A 16,108-nucleotide genomic window follows, 5' to 3' on the forward strand; every position below is an offset into this window, starting at 1 on the left:
AAAAATCCAGGAGTTATATATAGCTCTCATTTCAGACCAGGAGTTCCATCATTCTCACTATATCCTCTTTTTTTGCTTAAAAAAATTCCAATTGGCCAGGCACGGTGGCTCACGCCTGTAATCCCAGCACTTTGGGAGGCCGAGACGGGCAGATCACGAGGTCAGGAGATCAAGACCATCCTGGCTGACACGGTGAAACGCTCTCTACTAAAAATACAAAAAATTAGCTGGGTGTGGTGGCGGGCGCCTGTAGTCTCAGCTACTCGGGAGACTGAGGCAGGAGAATGGCGTGAACCCGGGAGGTGGAGCTCGCAGTGAGCGGAGATCGCACCGCTGCACTCCAGTCTGGGGGACAGAGTGAGACTCCATCTCAAAAAAAAAAAAAAATTCCCAATTTAAGGAAATGTCTAGGTGACTGGTCTGGATGGATCCCACCTAACGCTGAAATGATTCTTGATTCAGGAATAGGCAAAACCAGATAAGAAGCCCTCTTCTAGGACTCATTGCAGCTGTGCAAATGACTCATTGAGCTTCTTCAGTCCCTAGCCTGGAGCACAGTAGGAAGAGCCAGCTCCCAGTGGCCCAGCATCCTCCAGGCATGCAGGGTGTGTCAGTCCTCATCCCAAAGCCCACTGCCCAAGAGGCTTTAGAGACAGCTTGGAATAAGCCCTCTACAGGAGTCCTAAGGATATCCCCTCTTCCCAGCCTCAGTCAACAGCTCAGTATTTTGTCATAGGAACACTTGCTAAAGGAAAAACCCCTCCAGCCTCCAGGTCCTTAATCTACACCTGAGGGCAAAGAAGGGTGCAGGTGACATGACTGACGTGCGGCTAAAACTGGGATAGCCTTTAACCCATCAGGCAAACCCCAGAGTCAACAGTTTTTAAAAACATGAAAGCTGAAGGGGCAACTTCAAATACCTCCTTTATTAGATAAACAAAAGTAGTTTTTCTAACTGCTTAGAAATGTAATGTCCCAAATTCTACTCTTTTCATCTTTCAGGGGTATGTCATGGGTTGAATTGCGGCCCCAAAAAAAGATATAGTGAAGTCCTCAGAACGTGACCATGTTTGGAAATAGGGCTGTTACAGATGTGATTCGTCAGGATAAGGTCCTACTGGAGCAGAGTGGGCCCCTAACCCAATATGACTGGTGTCCATGCAAGAAGACACAGACACACAAGGAGAACACCATGTGGAGATGGAACACTGCAGAGATGCATCCACAAGCCAAGGAATGCTTGGGGCTACCAGAAGCAAAGAGAGAGGCATGGAACAGATGCTCCCCCAGAACCCTTAGAAGGAACCCACCCTGCTCTGATCTATATTGATAAGGAGAATGGAGAACCAGGTATCCATGCAGCTCCTAAAGATAGGCTGAAGCTGGGATCTGGACCTTCAATCAAAGGCTTAAAGGGGAGATCTCAAGTTTCAACACCATGTGTTGGCAAAATGTCCGGTGCTTTACCAGCCTTACCTAAAGCTACCAGAAAGGCTTTTGGAACTGTCGACAGGGCTACAGAAACGCGAGTGAAGACCAACAGACTCCTCAAACTAAAACACCGAAATTTCTCTGCCAAAAAGATGACCAGGGAGACTGTTAAAGCAAAAAGCTCTGTTCCTGCCTCAGATAATGTTATCCAGAAATAGAAAAATTCTTTCACTTCAGTCTTCTAGATTTTGAGAGTTTTAACCAACCTGAAGAGCACCAGATTACAGGCCTCCCCTTGAGTGGAATGCCTCTTATGATCCTTGATAAGGAGAGAGAGCTTGAAAAGCTGTTTCAGCTGGGCCTGCCTCCACCTGTGAAGATGCCCTCTCCATCATGGGAGCCCAATCTGTTGTAGTCTCCTTCAACCCTTCTGTTGACCCTGGATGTGGAATTGCCACCTGTTTGCTATGACATAAATATATATATATATATATATATTTTTTTTTTTTAGACGGAGTTTTGCTCTTGTTGCCCAGGCTGGAGTGCCATGGCACAATCTCAGCTCACCGCAACCTCCACCTCCCAGGTTCAAGCAACTCTCCTGCCTCAGCCTCCCAAGTAGCTGGGATTACAGGCATGCACCACCACGCCTGGCTAATTTCGTATTTTGAGTAGAGACAGAGTTTCTCCATGTAGAGGCTGATCTCAAACTCCTGACCTCAGGTGATCTGCTCACCTTGGCCTCCCAAAGTGCTGGGACCACAGGTGTGAGCCACCACGCCCGGCCATGCTATGACATAAATATTTAAATTTCTTGATGCTTTAGGGTTTATGTGTGTTTCTATTAATAAAGCATTCTTTTTCAACAAGAAAATAAAACTCACCCTGCTAACACCTTAATTTTGCACTTCCAGCCTCCAGAACTGTGAGACAATAAATTTCTGGGTTTTTTTCATTCACACAGTTTGGCAGACCATGTTACAGCAGCCCTGAGAAACTAATATAAAGTCAACTGAGTGGAGAAGCTGAGCACTGACGCACGGTGGCAGGTCACTCATAAAATCTGCTCTCCTGTCAGGAACCTGGGCATATCTAGGATGTGAAACTGGGGAGATCTAGGGTTCAATGCTAGCATACTCTTGGGTTTACTCTAGAAATGTTATTAACTTCTCTAGGCCCTTCTTCTAGAAAAACAAAGGGAGAAGGGGATCAAGCCATCTAACTCAAAATCCTACTGAGACATTTATGTCAGTTCCATTGATGATTTGGGAACATACACATTAGTTTTAAGGTGTTTAAGGTTTTTTAAACTAATTTATATGGGTCCTTTTGGTTTTTTGTGTTTTTGGGTTTTGGGGTTTTGTTTTTTGTTTGTGTGTGTGTGTGTGATTTTTTTGTTGTTGTTGTTTTGTTTTGTTTTTTGTTTTATTTTGTTTTTGAGACAGTGTCTCATTCTGTTGCCCAGGCTGGAGGGCAGAGGTGTGATCACAGTTCACTGCCACCTCTGCCTCCCAGGTTCAAGCAATTCTCCTACCTCAGCCTCCCGAGTAGCTGGAACCACAAACGTGCACCACCATGCCTGGCCAATTTTTTGTATTTCTTGTGATAGAGACAGGGTTTCACTATGATGCCCAGGCTCATCTCAAACTCCTGAGCTAAAGCGATCCACCTGCCTTGGCCTCCTAAAGTGCTGGAATTACAGGCATGAGCCACCACACCTGACCTATTTTTTTATTTTTAATTTTTGTGGGTATACAGTAGGTGTATATATTTATGGGATACACGAGATGTTTTCATACAGACATGGAAAGTGAAATAATCACATCATGGAGAATGGGGTCTCCATCCCTTCAAGCATTTATCCTTTGTGTTATGAACTATCCAATTACATTGTTTTAGTTATTTTTAAACATACAATCAAGTTATTATTGGCTATAGTCACTCTATTGTGCTGAAAATAGTAGGTCTTATTCATTCTTTCTAATTTTTTTGTGCCCATTAACCATCCCCATTGTATTAATTGTTTTCACATGACTGATAAAGACATACCCAAGACTGGTCAATCTACAAAAGAAAGAGGTTTAATGGACTTACAGTTCCATGTGGCTAGGGAGGCCTCACAATCATGGCAGAAGGCAAGAGGCACTTCTTACATGGCGGCGACAAGAGACAGAATGAGAGCCAAGAAAAACGGGTCTCCCCTTATCAAACTGTCAGATCTCATGAGACTTACTGTCTACCAACAGAACGGTATGGGAGAAACTGCCCCCGTGATTCAATTATCTCTTACCAGGTCCCTCCCACAACACACGGAAATTATGAGAGTACAATTCAAGATGAGATTTGGGTGGAGACACAGTGAAACCATAACACCCATCTCCCCCACAGCCCCCCAATGTTTGGGTTTATTATCATAAATTAGGAAATAAATCTATGATTAACCTTAAAGGTAATTCAATTCGTTTTATGTCTTACGTATATTAGACTTTGGGGGCTGTGGTAGGCAGCTTCTAAGGTGCCCCAATGATCCCCACTTCCTGGTATTGGAACCCTTATGTAATCCCTCCTTCTTAAGTGTGGATTGCATTTACTGCCTTGCTTCTAACAAATAGAAAACAGCAGGGGCGGGGCGCAGTGGCTCAAGCCTGTAATCCCAGCACTTTGGGAGGCCGACACGGGTGGATCACGAGGTCAGGAGATCAAGACCATCCTGGCTAACACGGTGAAACCCCGTCTCTACTAAAAAATACAAAAAACTAGGCGAGGTGGTGGGCGCCTGTAGTCCCAGCTACTCAGGAGGCTGAGGCAGGAGAATGGCGTAAACCCGGGAGGCGGAGCTTGCAGTGAGCTGAGATCCGGCCACTGCACTCCAGCCTGGGCGACAGAGCGAGACTCCGTCTCAAAAAAAGAAAAAAGAAAACAGCAAAAGTGACGAGCTCCCAAGATTCCATTATAAAAGGACTGTGGCTTGCATCTTGAGAGTCAGAGTGGCTCTTTCTCACGGCTCACTCCAGAGGAAGCCAGCTGCCATGCTGTGAGGTAGCCATGCAGAGAGGCTCATACAGTAGGGGACTGAAACCTGGCAATGACCACATGGAGTTGGATCATCTGCCCCAAAAAAGCCTTTAGATAAAACTCTGGGTCTAGCCACCAGCTTGACGGCCACCTCATGAACGACCCTGGGCCAGAGACCTCCAGCTAAGCCAGGTTCAGAATCCTGACACACAGAAACTGTGAGCTAGTACAAAGGTGCTGTTTTAAATCACTAAGCCAGGGTTGGTGGAGGGAGTCATTTGCCACACAGTAATAATGAATAGAGAGATGTCCTATGGGAATCTGAGTTTTTGCAGCAGGGTCTGAAATGGGTATTCTGAAGACTGGAGCTTGGATTTTCCTCTAATGGCATGCAAATTAAGAGAACAGACTGAAGTCAGGGTCAATTTCAGCACAAGGGATGAAACACACACTTTGGGTCTGTGTGCTTCATGACAAACCTCCACCCCCAGGCTCTCCCGGTGCCTGCTTCCTCCCATATCCACACTCTTTTTTTTTTCTAGGGGTACAAATGCAGGTTCGTTATATAGTAAAATTGTGTCATGAGGGTGTGTTGTACAGATTATTTCATCACCCAGGTACTAACCCTACTGCCCAATAGCTATTTTTTTCTGCTCCTCTCACTCCTACCATCCTCCACCCTCCAACAGACCCCACTGTGTGCTGTTCGCCTTTATGTGTCCATGTGTTCTCATCATTTAGCTCCCACTTATAAATGAGAACATGCATATTCGGCTTTCTGTTCCTGTGTTACTTTGCTAAAGATAATGGCCTGCAGCTCCATCCATGTTCCTACAAAGGACATGCTCTCATTCTTCTTTTATGGCTGCACAATATTCCATGGTGTATATGTACCACGTTTTCTTTACCCAGTCCATCACTAACGAGCATTTACCTTGATTCCATGTCTTTGCTATTGTGAACAGTGCTGCAATGAACACACATGTGCATGTGTCTTTATGGTAGAATAATTTCTGTTCCTCTGGGTATTTGCCCAGTGATGGGATTGCTGGGTCAAATGAGAAAACAATCCTCATCCACATTCTTTCTCTCCTTCCACCTTTACAAAATTGATGGAGGTCAATCTAGCTTTCCAAATCCACTTGTAGTGGACTGAAAGGCAGTTCCCAAAAAGATATGTCTTCATTCTAAACTCCAACACCTGGGAATATAACTGTAAATGATAAAAGATGTGATTAAGTTAAGGGTTTTGAAATATATGAAACAATCCTCAACATCACTAATGATCAGAGAACTGCAAATCAAAACCACAAAGCGATACCACCTTACTCCTGCAAGAATGGTCATAATCAAAAAATAATAGATGTTGGTGTGGATGCAGTGAACAGGGAACACTTCTACACTGCTGGTGGGAATGCAAACTAGTACAGCCGCTATGGAAAACAGTGTGGAGATTCCTTAAAGAACTAAAAGTAGAACTACCATTTGATCCAGCAATCCCACTACCGGGTACCCAGAGGAAAAGGAGTCATTACACAAAAAAGATACCTACACACCCATGTTTATAGCAGCACATTTCACAATTGCAAAAATGTGGAACCGGCCTAAAGGCCCATCAATCAACGAATGGATAAAGAAACTGTGGTATATATATACAATGGAATACTACTCAGCCATAAAAAGGAATGAATTAATGGCATTCACAGCAACCGGGATGGAACTGGAGACTATTATTCTAAGTGAAGTAACTCAGGAATGGAAAACCAAAATCATATGTTCTCACTCATAAGTGGGAGCTAAACTATGCGAATGCAAAGGTGTAAGAATGACACAATGGACTTTGGGGACTCAGGGGGAAAAGCTGGGAAGGAGGTGAGGGATAAAAGACCATAGAGTTCACTATACACTGCTCGGGTAATGAGTGCACCAAACTCTCCCAAATTACCACTAAAGAACTTATTCATGTAATGAAATACCACCTGTTCCCCAAAAACCTATGGAAATAAAAATTTTTAAAATCAATTAATTTTTTTAAAAAAGGGTTTTGAAGGGAGGAGCTCATCCTGGTTACCTGAGAGGGCTCTAAGTTCAGTGAAAAATGTTCTATGATCATGAGGCAGGGGGAGATTCCACCCACAGCAGAGTAGACAGTGTGACCACAGAGGCAGAGATTGGAGAGTGCAGAGAGTGCATCCAGAGGTCAAGGAAGACCCAGAGCCACCAGAAGCTAGGAGAAAAACAGAACTGCTTCTGCCTGAGAAAGCTTCCAAAAGAAGTGCAGCCCTGCCGACCTCCACCCCCATCCCAGCCCGTTGTAACCCTAACCCTAATCCTAACCCTAACCCTGACACTAACCCTATCCCTTCATCAGGGACCAAGCAGGGCTCAGGAAAGTCCACTGGACTATACCTTGGTGTTGAGGAATGTCACATGATCGCTTCTGTTTTTTTCCCAGCCTCAAGGGCAGATCTACACAAGGCCATGGGAATCCACCTCTCATATCAGTGTGGCCTGAATGTGAGACATGGAGTCAAAGGACATCATTTTGGAGCTTTAAGATTTGACTTCCCCACTGGATTTTGGACTTGCATGGAGGCTGTAGCCCCTTTCTTTTGGCCAGTTCCTCCCATTTGAAATGGGTGTATCTACCCAATTCCTGTACCCCCACTGTATCTAGGAAGTAACTAACTTGCTTTTGATTTTACAGGCTCATAGGCAGAAGGGACTAGGCTTGTCTCAGATGGCACTTTGGACTATGGACTTTTTAGTTAATGTTGGAATGAGTTAAGACTTTGGGGGACTGTTGGGAAGGGATGATTGGTTTTGAAATGTGAGGACATGAAATTTGGGAGGGGCCAGGGGTGGAATGATATGGTTTTGCTGTGTCCCCACCCAAATCTTGAATTGTAGCTCCCATAACTCCCACGTGTCATGGGAGAGACCCAGTAGGGGATAATTGAATCACGGGGTTAGACATTTCCCATGATAGTGATTTCATGATAGTGAATAAGTCTCACAAGGTCTGATGGTTTTATAAAGAGGAGTTCCCCTGCACACACTCTCTCCTGCCTGCTACCATGTAAGACGTGACTTTGTTTCTCCTTCATCTTCCACCATGATTGTGAGGCCTCCCCAGCCATGTAGAACTACAAGTCCACTAAACCTGCTTTCCTTTATAAATTACCCAGTCTTGGGTATCTGTATTATCAGCATGAGAACAGACTAATACACTGTCTCCTCAATGGGACCTCACCCAAGAAGGCTACCTGCGGGCAGAAGGTGACCCCAGCAGAAAGAGACTTTGTTGGTAGTACTGGGCAGAGTGTGAGAGATCAGCTGGGCATCACTCACATCCACAATGGTGTGGGGGCCGGGTGTGGTGGCTCACGTCTGTAATCCCAGCACTTTGGGAGGCCGAGGTGGGCAGATCACCTGAGGTCAGGAATTCAAGACCAGTGTGGCCAACATGGTAAAACCCCATCTCTACTAAAATACAAAAATTAGCCGCATGTGGTGGTGCACACCTGTAATCCCACCTTCTAGAAAGGCCTAGGCAGGAGAATTGCTTGAACCCAGAGGTTGCAGTGAGCCAAAACTGCACCACTGCACTCCAGCCTGGGTGACAGAGTGAGACTCCATCTCAAATAAATAAGTAAATAATATAAAAATAATAATAATAATAATAAAACAATAGTGTGGGCAGAGTTCCCGGAGGGGGACACCCAGCAGTACACCCCACATGGATGACATGAGCACAGTTGAGGAGCCCTCTCCTTTTCCTTTCCTCCCTCCTCCCTTCCCAGACCCTGAAGGAGCTGAAGCAGCTGCTAGCATGGGGAGAGGAGGTAAATCCAAGAGAGTAAGGACATTGGCCATACACCCACTGCCCATCCCCGCAACCTTCCCTACTGCAGAAAGCCAGGCCTGGGTCAGCTTGAATAGGAGAAGCTTTATATTCGATGGGAGATAAATATTTTTATTTAGATAGGACTGGGTTTATTTTCTTAACTTGACAAAAGCAGTTTCCTTTTTGCCCAACATTTTATAAGAATTTTCAAGCATACAGAAAAGTTGAAAGAATAGTATAATAAATACCTATATATTCACCACCTAGATTCAAAAATTATTAACATTGTGTGTATGTGTGTATACATGGTCTTGCTAAACCACTTGAAAGCAAGCTTCAGACATCATGACTCTTCATTCTTAAATCCTTCAATGTACAACTTCTAAAAGAATCAGACTTTTAATGTCTAAAATTGAAATTGCTCTAATACCTGAAAAAAATGGGTAAACTATACTTAGCTGAAACATTTTCAAGGAGGGGTGCTGTGGCTTGAATGTCCCCTTCAAAACTCATGTTGAAATTGAATTGCTATTGTGATGGTATTAATAGCTGGGGGCCCGGCGCAGTGGCTCACACCTGTAATCCCAACACTTTGGGAGGCCAAGGCAGGTGGATCACCTGAGGTCAGGAATTCAAGACCAGCCTCACCAACATGGTGAAACCCCATCTCTACTAAAAATACAACAATGAGCTGAGTCTGGTGGCATGCACCTGTAATCCCAGCTACTTGAGAGGCTGAGGCAGGAGAATCGCTTGAACCCAGGAGGTGGAGGTTACAGTGAGCCAAGATCATGCCACTGCACTCCAGCCTGGGAGACAAGAGTGAAATTCCATCTGAAACAGGTGGGAACTTTAAGATATGATTAGGTCATGAGGGCTTTGCCCTCATCAGTGGGTTAATGCTGTTATCAGAGGAGTGGGTTAGTTATCCTGGAAGCGGGCTCCTGGTAAAAGGATAAGTTCAACCCCCAGTTCTCTCTGTGTCTCACACTCTCTCACCCTCTCTCACCATGTGATGCCTGCCACCATGTTATGATGCAGCACTAAGGCCATCACTAGATGTGGTGCCATGCTCTTGGACTTCCCACCCTCCAGAACCATGAGCCAAATGAATCTCTTTTTTTATTTTTTTAAATTACCCAGTCTGTGGTATTCTGTTATAGGCAACAGAAAATGGACTAAGACAATGTGGGGAAAGAGAAGCAACAGAACAAGTGCAAGGATGGAGGCAGAAGAAAAATAAAAACTATATCCTACTTTACACTCTACAAAATCCAGCCCATAAAATGACCCAGTTTCACAGAGGTAAGACAATTTCAGATCATGACAGGTGATATGAAGAAAATCAAACAAGATAGAGGTGATAAGAGTCAGGCTAGAAGGTAAGACAACATTGGAGTGGCTGGTAAGAAATGAAATCCCCAGAAATAGAAGGTGACATTTGAGATGAGACCTTGATGACAAGGACAACCTGACAATATAAGACAATCAGGAAAACAGCATTCAAGTCAGGGTAACCAATGAGGCCAAAAGCCTGGAGGCAAAAGGAGCATGGAGTAATATTTTGGTGAGGGAGAGGTGGCAGAAAGCACTGAGGGAGGAGAGGTGATCATAGACCAGATCCTGTTGGTCAAGAAGAAGAGTGTGGGGAGAATTTTAAGCACGAGCGTGACTGATTTGACCTAGGTTTCTAGATGTTATGGCTGCTTAGTAGAAAAAGACTTATTGGGGAGGGCCAAAGTGAAGCCAGGAGACCATCAAGGAGGCAGTTTTCAATCCTCCAGGTGAGACAGTAAGGTGGCTTGGACCAGGGTGGTGGCAGTGGGGTAAGCATTATTGCTCTCCCTACTTTACAGATGAGGAAAGAGAGGCCCAGAGAAGTTAAGTGACTTAATAAACCTCATGCAGCCGTTATGTGGCAAGATAGTTAAAATGGTAAATTTTGTGTTACGTACATTTTACTACTTTTTATTGTAATGAAATATATATAACACAAAATTTACCATTTTAAGCATTTTTAAGGGTACAATAAGTGGCATTAAGTATATTCACGATGTTGCGTGACCACGATTATTATCCATTTCCAGAACTTTTTCATCATCTCAAATAGAAACTCAGTACCCATTAAACGATAACTCACCTTCTGTTATTGTTTAAGGTAACTTCTGTTCTACTTTCTATCTCTGAATTTACCTGTTCTATGTACCTCCTATAAATGGAATCATAAAATATTTGTCCTTCTGTGCCAACTTATTTTCTCTTAATGTTTTTGGGACTCATTCAGGTGTCATCGTTTTCTTCCATTTTAAGACTGAATAATATTCCACTGTATGTTATATCACACTGTGTTTATCCATTCATCTCTTGATGGAGAGCGGGGACTTTTACCAAGATGTCTGATTCCAACGCTATTCTGGTTGGCTCTGTTGAGCCCAGTGCAGTACCCCCTGTAGCCACCAGAGGGAGCAGAGGGCACACCAGGCGGGCACACTGCAGGCACCGGGCGGTTTCTGGGAAGAGGAGGAACGGATCCAGCTTTTGCACACAAAATCTTACACGCAGAAACCATGCAAATAGAGGCAAGCTGGCCGCCAGGAAAGCACCCAGACTATAGAATCGGCCACAAGTGGAGAAAAGGAGAAGGGAGTGTTAGGGCTGGAAGGAGCTGCCCCTGTGATCCTGGTCCAACCCCTAAAATGGAAACAGACGCCTCTGGCCACCCACAGTTTCCCTGCCAGCTGTCCTCAGCGTGAACAACCTCCGTGCTGAAGAGCTCAGGAGGGAGGCGGAGGGGGGCTGGGTCCAGTAAGGCTCGGGTTCCCATTCCTGCCCTTCTCCAGCAGCGGCATGACCTCCAACCTGTGGCTTGCACCTTTTACGGATGAGGAAACTGGGACTTGGAGCTGTTGATTGTCCAGAGCAAGTGGAAGAGGCAAGATCCGAATGCCGCCACGTGCCTTGTGATTCTCTTCTCCAAGCTCAGTGCCCTGGTTTCTTCAGCCGTATCTCATGATATGTGGTCTTTAGGGCTCTTCCCTACCTCATCTGTTTGGCCAGCCTCCCTACAGGCGAAACGTACAAGGGTCTGTGGCTCTTGAGGCTGATCTGACCACTGTGGCCTCCCTCCTCTGAGCACCCAGCCTCTAATAATGCTACCCAAGTTTGCCGTGGCTGGTTTTGGCAGCCACCTCATGTTGACTGAATTTCTGTCAGTTTCAATCCCTCGGCTTTTCTCACATGTGCTGTTGCTAAGCCATTTCTCCCCCACTGCATCCTTGTGCAGCTGGGTCTTTGGATCCGAGTCCAGGAACTGACATTTATCCCTGTCAAATTCATCTTGTTCATTCATCTGACAAACATTTGTTCAGTGCCCACGCCATACCAGGCACCAGGAATACAGGAACGAAAGACAAGGCTCCTGGCCTAAGGAGCTCACATTGGTATTCATCTCAGCAGTAGCCACCAGTGAGTGAGGGACTACTGTGTGCCAGGCATACAGCCTCTGCTGGGTGCTGTATTTAGGCTATCTTCTTAACCCTTACAGCACTGCAGTGTCGGTGGCATTGTCCCCATTTTGCGATGGGAAAACCAAGGCTCAAAAACTTTGAGACTTGTCTGAAATGACATTGCCAGAAGGAAGCAGGCCCAGTATTCAGCCTTCCAATTGCTTTGGATCTTGATTCTGTCCTCCTACTTAAGACACCTTGTATCCCAGCTTTGGGTTCTCTGCAAACCTGATAAACTTCTCTGAATTTCATCAACAGCACCGAGGAAGCTAAGATGAGATCAGAGCTCTGGGGTGGGCCACCCGTGCCCCCCTGCCCAAGATAAACAGTCATCTATGATTCTGAACCCTGTGGGTTCAGCAGATACAAATGCACCCAACAGTGAACTCCCGCCCTCACCCCCAGCCCCAGGTTCCCTCCCCTGACAAGCAGCTATGTATATGGTTGCTGTCATCTTTATCATCAAACTGGTCCCTGCTGCCGAGTCCTCTACGTGTAGGAGCTCAGCTGTGACTGGCCCTTGACTTCATCATGATAAAGTTTCATTTGCCAATCCCCTCCCCAGGAGGGACACTCCAAGTCCAAGGACAAGGTTGGCGAGAGGCCGCTGAGGGGATTTCACAGGCTCTGAGTATCTTCCTTGTATCTGTGACTTCTCTCCCACGCTGTCTGCTCCTGGAGGCTCAGCCCAACTTTATCATTAAGCTCTTCTGCCACGCTGAGGGAGACCAACTGCAGAGCAGGCCTGTGCAAGCGCCATGGGCAGGAAATAAGGCAGGCAGAATACATGCACTGCTTGGTGGGGGTAGGTATAAAATGGGCTCCAAGCTCCGAGGCAGGACCCAGGGGACACCATACTTCATGACAGAGTTTGGGGTTACCACCTCACAGGACAACGTGCCCTCCCCTCCTCACACCCCTACGAGCTTGCAACAGTTATCCTTCCACCCATTTTTGCAGGCGAGAAAACTGAGGCCCAGCAAGTGTGGTCTGGGGCAGAGCACTACCTCTGCTAAGAATGTTTCCTGAAAACAGATCTGGGATTTCCAGGGCCCCAAAGGACAGCAAAAAGCAGGGCCCTGCCATGGACACACCAGTGGAGGTAAAAGGACTACAGATGATGGAGGTGACTCCGGAGTTTTAAAGACCCTTAGGACATTGTTGAAAACCTCTAGTCTAGCTTTTTGTGCCTGAAGAGCATCTGGGGAATATAAATTCTCCAACTCCTGCCAAGGGTTCAGAGAGTAGCAAACACATCCTTCAGGAAGGCCATGCCTTTGTGACCTTAGAGTTCGGTGGGGAGAGGGCAGATAATAAGCAAGCGTGTCATTTCAGAGTCATGAGTGCTATAAAGAGTGTACGGCAGTATAGAGAACGCTGCTCTAGCTAGCACGGTCCAGGAAAGCCTCTCGGAGGAGGTGTGATTTGAGGAGCCAAGAAAGACCCAGCCTTGGAAACAACGAGCAAAGAGATGCTGAGTGAGAACGAGGCTCTCCACCCAAAGCATGGATGGCATAGCAGGGAGAAGACCTCATAGCTCAGATAGGAGATCCCAGTGGGGAAGTGGTGGGAAGGTGTCCCAGGGAACCTGACACCTGGCCCCTCCATTCTTCCTTCATTCTCCAAAGCAATGCTCTGTGTCTTCTCCATTTCCTCCCATCTTCAGAATCCATTTCTGTACAAGGCTTAGCCCAGAGCAGTTGCTGGATAAATGTTTGCTGAGTGAATAAACTCCTGAAGACAAGCAAGGAGGAACTGTGAGGACGAATCAGAGGAGATCCTACCTTCCTCTGCAAGGAATCACTTGATGGAGCTGATGGCCTCTTTAGGTGGTTCAAGCAGAAAAGACAAAGGGATTCCAGAAGGTGGGAGGAGGGGTCGCCTACACAATTGGAAAATTTCACACAAAAGTCCAGATTTCAAGCTATTTTTAAAATATCTGAAGATCTGGCAACCAAAGCCTGCACATCCCCATGGCAACACCGGCTGGTGCTGAGCGGGCGCTGCCCCCTTCAGACTGGACATGCGCTCTGCAACTCCTCACGGCCCCGCGCTCCCTTTCGCTGGCACTCTGCCCACCTCACTCGGCCACATCACCTGGCCCCCTGGGATGAGTTGGCCAACCCTGGCTTAAGACATCCCATGAACAGAAAGCCATGCTGGGACATGGGGACAGTGGCATGTGTCCCCTCCGCCTGCTGCTAAGGAACGTCAGCCTGGGGTCCCGCCCTCGAGTTCTTAGGCAGGTGTCTGGTGTGAGGGAGCTCCGGGAACCACATAATCCGTTCCCTGTGCTGGATTCTTTGCCAGGTGACGCGAGGGCTCCAAAATGCAGCGACGCCCTCTTGAGGAAAGAGGTGTCGTTCCAGTGCACACCAGAAGGGGGCGACTCTCCCAGCCGTGCCTTCAGAGCTGCCCATGAGGGCCATTCCTAGCCTTGCCCTGGCAACTGGAGCACAGCCCTTGGAGCGTCCTGTGTCCCTGCCCTGTGCCACCTGACGTGGCAGCTGAGGCCCAGGCTGCCTGGCAACATGATGGGCTCAACCAGAATTGACTGGGCCAGGGCCGCCTCCAGGGACGCAGGGAGGCCCTCAAGAAACCCACGCAGGCCGGGCGCGGTGGCTCAAGCCTGTAATCCCAGCACTTTGGGAGGCCGAGACGGGCGGATCACGAGGTCAGGAGATCGAGACCATCCTGGCTAACACCGTGAAACCCCATCTCTACTAAAAATACAAAAAACTAGCCGGGCGAGGTGGCGGGCGCCTGTAGTCCCAGCTACTCCGGAGGCTGAGGCAGGAGAATGGCCTAAACCCGGGAGGCGGAGCTTGCAGTGAGCCGAGATCCGGCCACTGCACTCCAGCCCGGGCTACAGAGCAAGACTCCATCTCAAAAAAAAAAAAAAAAAAAAAAAAAAAAAAAAAAAACCCACGCACCTGGAAGCGCTTTCAGCCTGTGCCCAAGGGCTGGAGAGCACACCTCCTGTCCTGGCCTCTCTTCCTCCTCTTCTTCCGGGAGTGTCCGGCCTTCCTGAGGCCTGTGCCCTCAGGGCTGACCCTGTCACTAAATACTGTGTGCTTGGCACTGTGCTCAGGCTTTATACACTGTTATTTAAAACCCCAACAATCCCATAGGTAGGTTTTATTCCCCATTTGGCAGTTACGAGTGAGGAAACTGAGGCTCAGGCGGGCATCACCTGGCCAAGTCCACGCAGCTAACAAGAGGTGGAGTCGAGATTCAAATTCAGGCCTGCGGAATCCTCATTCCCTGAACTGCCTCACTCCCATAAAGGAAACTTTAGCATCAACCTGTGAAGGGAGAGAGATTGGGGTTTAAGGGCAGAGGGCTCTTCTGGTCACTTTCTCTCTCACTTTAGCCGGAGCATCCCCCCACACCCACAGAGCCCACGTTAGCCAGAAGACCGCCATTGTCTGCTTTATACACTGATGTTATGAACCAATATATTGTTTGGATAAAAGGTTTCTGGTGCTTTTTTTTAAAAAAGCCACTTAACTAATGAAGAGAAACAAGAGGCACACAGAGAGAGTGATCTGGCCAAGGTCATATAACAAGTGCATCACACAATTCCTGATATCACTAATCCAATCGCATCCATTAGGGGTTGGGGGCGCTGCCCGGATGCAGCTGCCCCTGGCTGGGCAGTTTAGATATGTATACTCTGGCTTTACTCCAGCAGCCTCAGTGGGGAGTCGCCAGGCTCCTTTAAACAACATTCCACTAGGACAGGAACAGATGGATAACCCAAGCCAATTAGGAACCACAAAATCTCCAAGAGGGCGAATGCCCAGAGCAGGGGGAGCTCGGGGCAGCAGCCCAGCTCACTGCAAGCCTCACAGTCGAAAACCTTCCTAAAACAACCCCTTGGCTGCCTTGGAGCATAATTTAATCTTCCTTTGATGACTCCGGATCTCGCCCTGCCTCAGGCCCCTCTGAGAGCATCAATAACCGCTGGGCCCAGGTGGGAAGCCGAGGGGCAGGGCGGGACCCAGCTTGACCAGCTGACCCTGACCTGCGGTGGGAGGGAAGCTCAGTCTGGACCCTGCGGGCTGGATGCTGCCTTGGTGGAGAGGGGGGCCCGGGAGGAGAATGGAAAGCCGTCCCTAACCAAAAAGGGGAGCCCTAAGGGGGACCCTCCCTAGCCCCCAGAGCAGGTGGGAAGGGGCAGCTCCCAGGGGTTTCTGGAGGTAGGAACAGAGAGGTAAAAGGAAGCAGGAGTGATATTGAAGACCAGCCTAGGTGACTTTTTTTTTTTTTTTTTTTTTTTTTTGAGACATAATCTCGCTTTGTCACC

The 16,108-nt window shown here is 47.3% G+C and overlaps 1 protein-coding gene and 1 pseudogene across 1 annotated transcript in view; one reads left to right on the forward strand and one right to left on the reverse strand.

The window, feature by feature from the left end:
- Nucleotides 1-16,108, reverse strand: part of SLC22A9 (solute carrier family 22 member 9) — a 51,334-nt gene that overhangs the window by 28,330 nt on the left and 6,896 nt on the right. The gene's annotated exons all lie outside the window — the stretch shown is intronic.
- Nucleotides 951-14,234, forward strand: LOC126936407 (uncharacterized; annotated as a pseudogene).

This window comes from Macaca thibetana, chromosome 14, assembly GCF_024542745.1.
Source record: "Macaca thibetana thibetana isolate TM-01 chromosome 14, ASM2454274v1, whole genome shotgun sequence".
NCBI classification, from domain to species: domain Eukaryota; kingdom Metazoa; phylum Chordata; class Mammalia; order Primates; family Cercopithecidae; genus Macaca; species Macaca thibetana.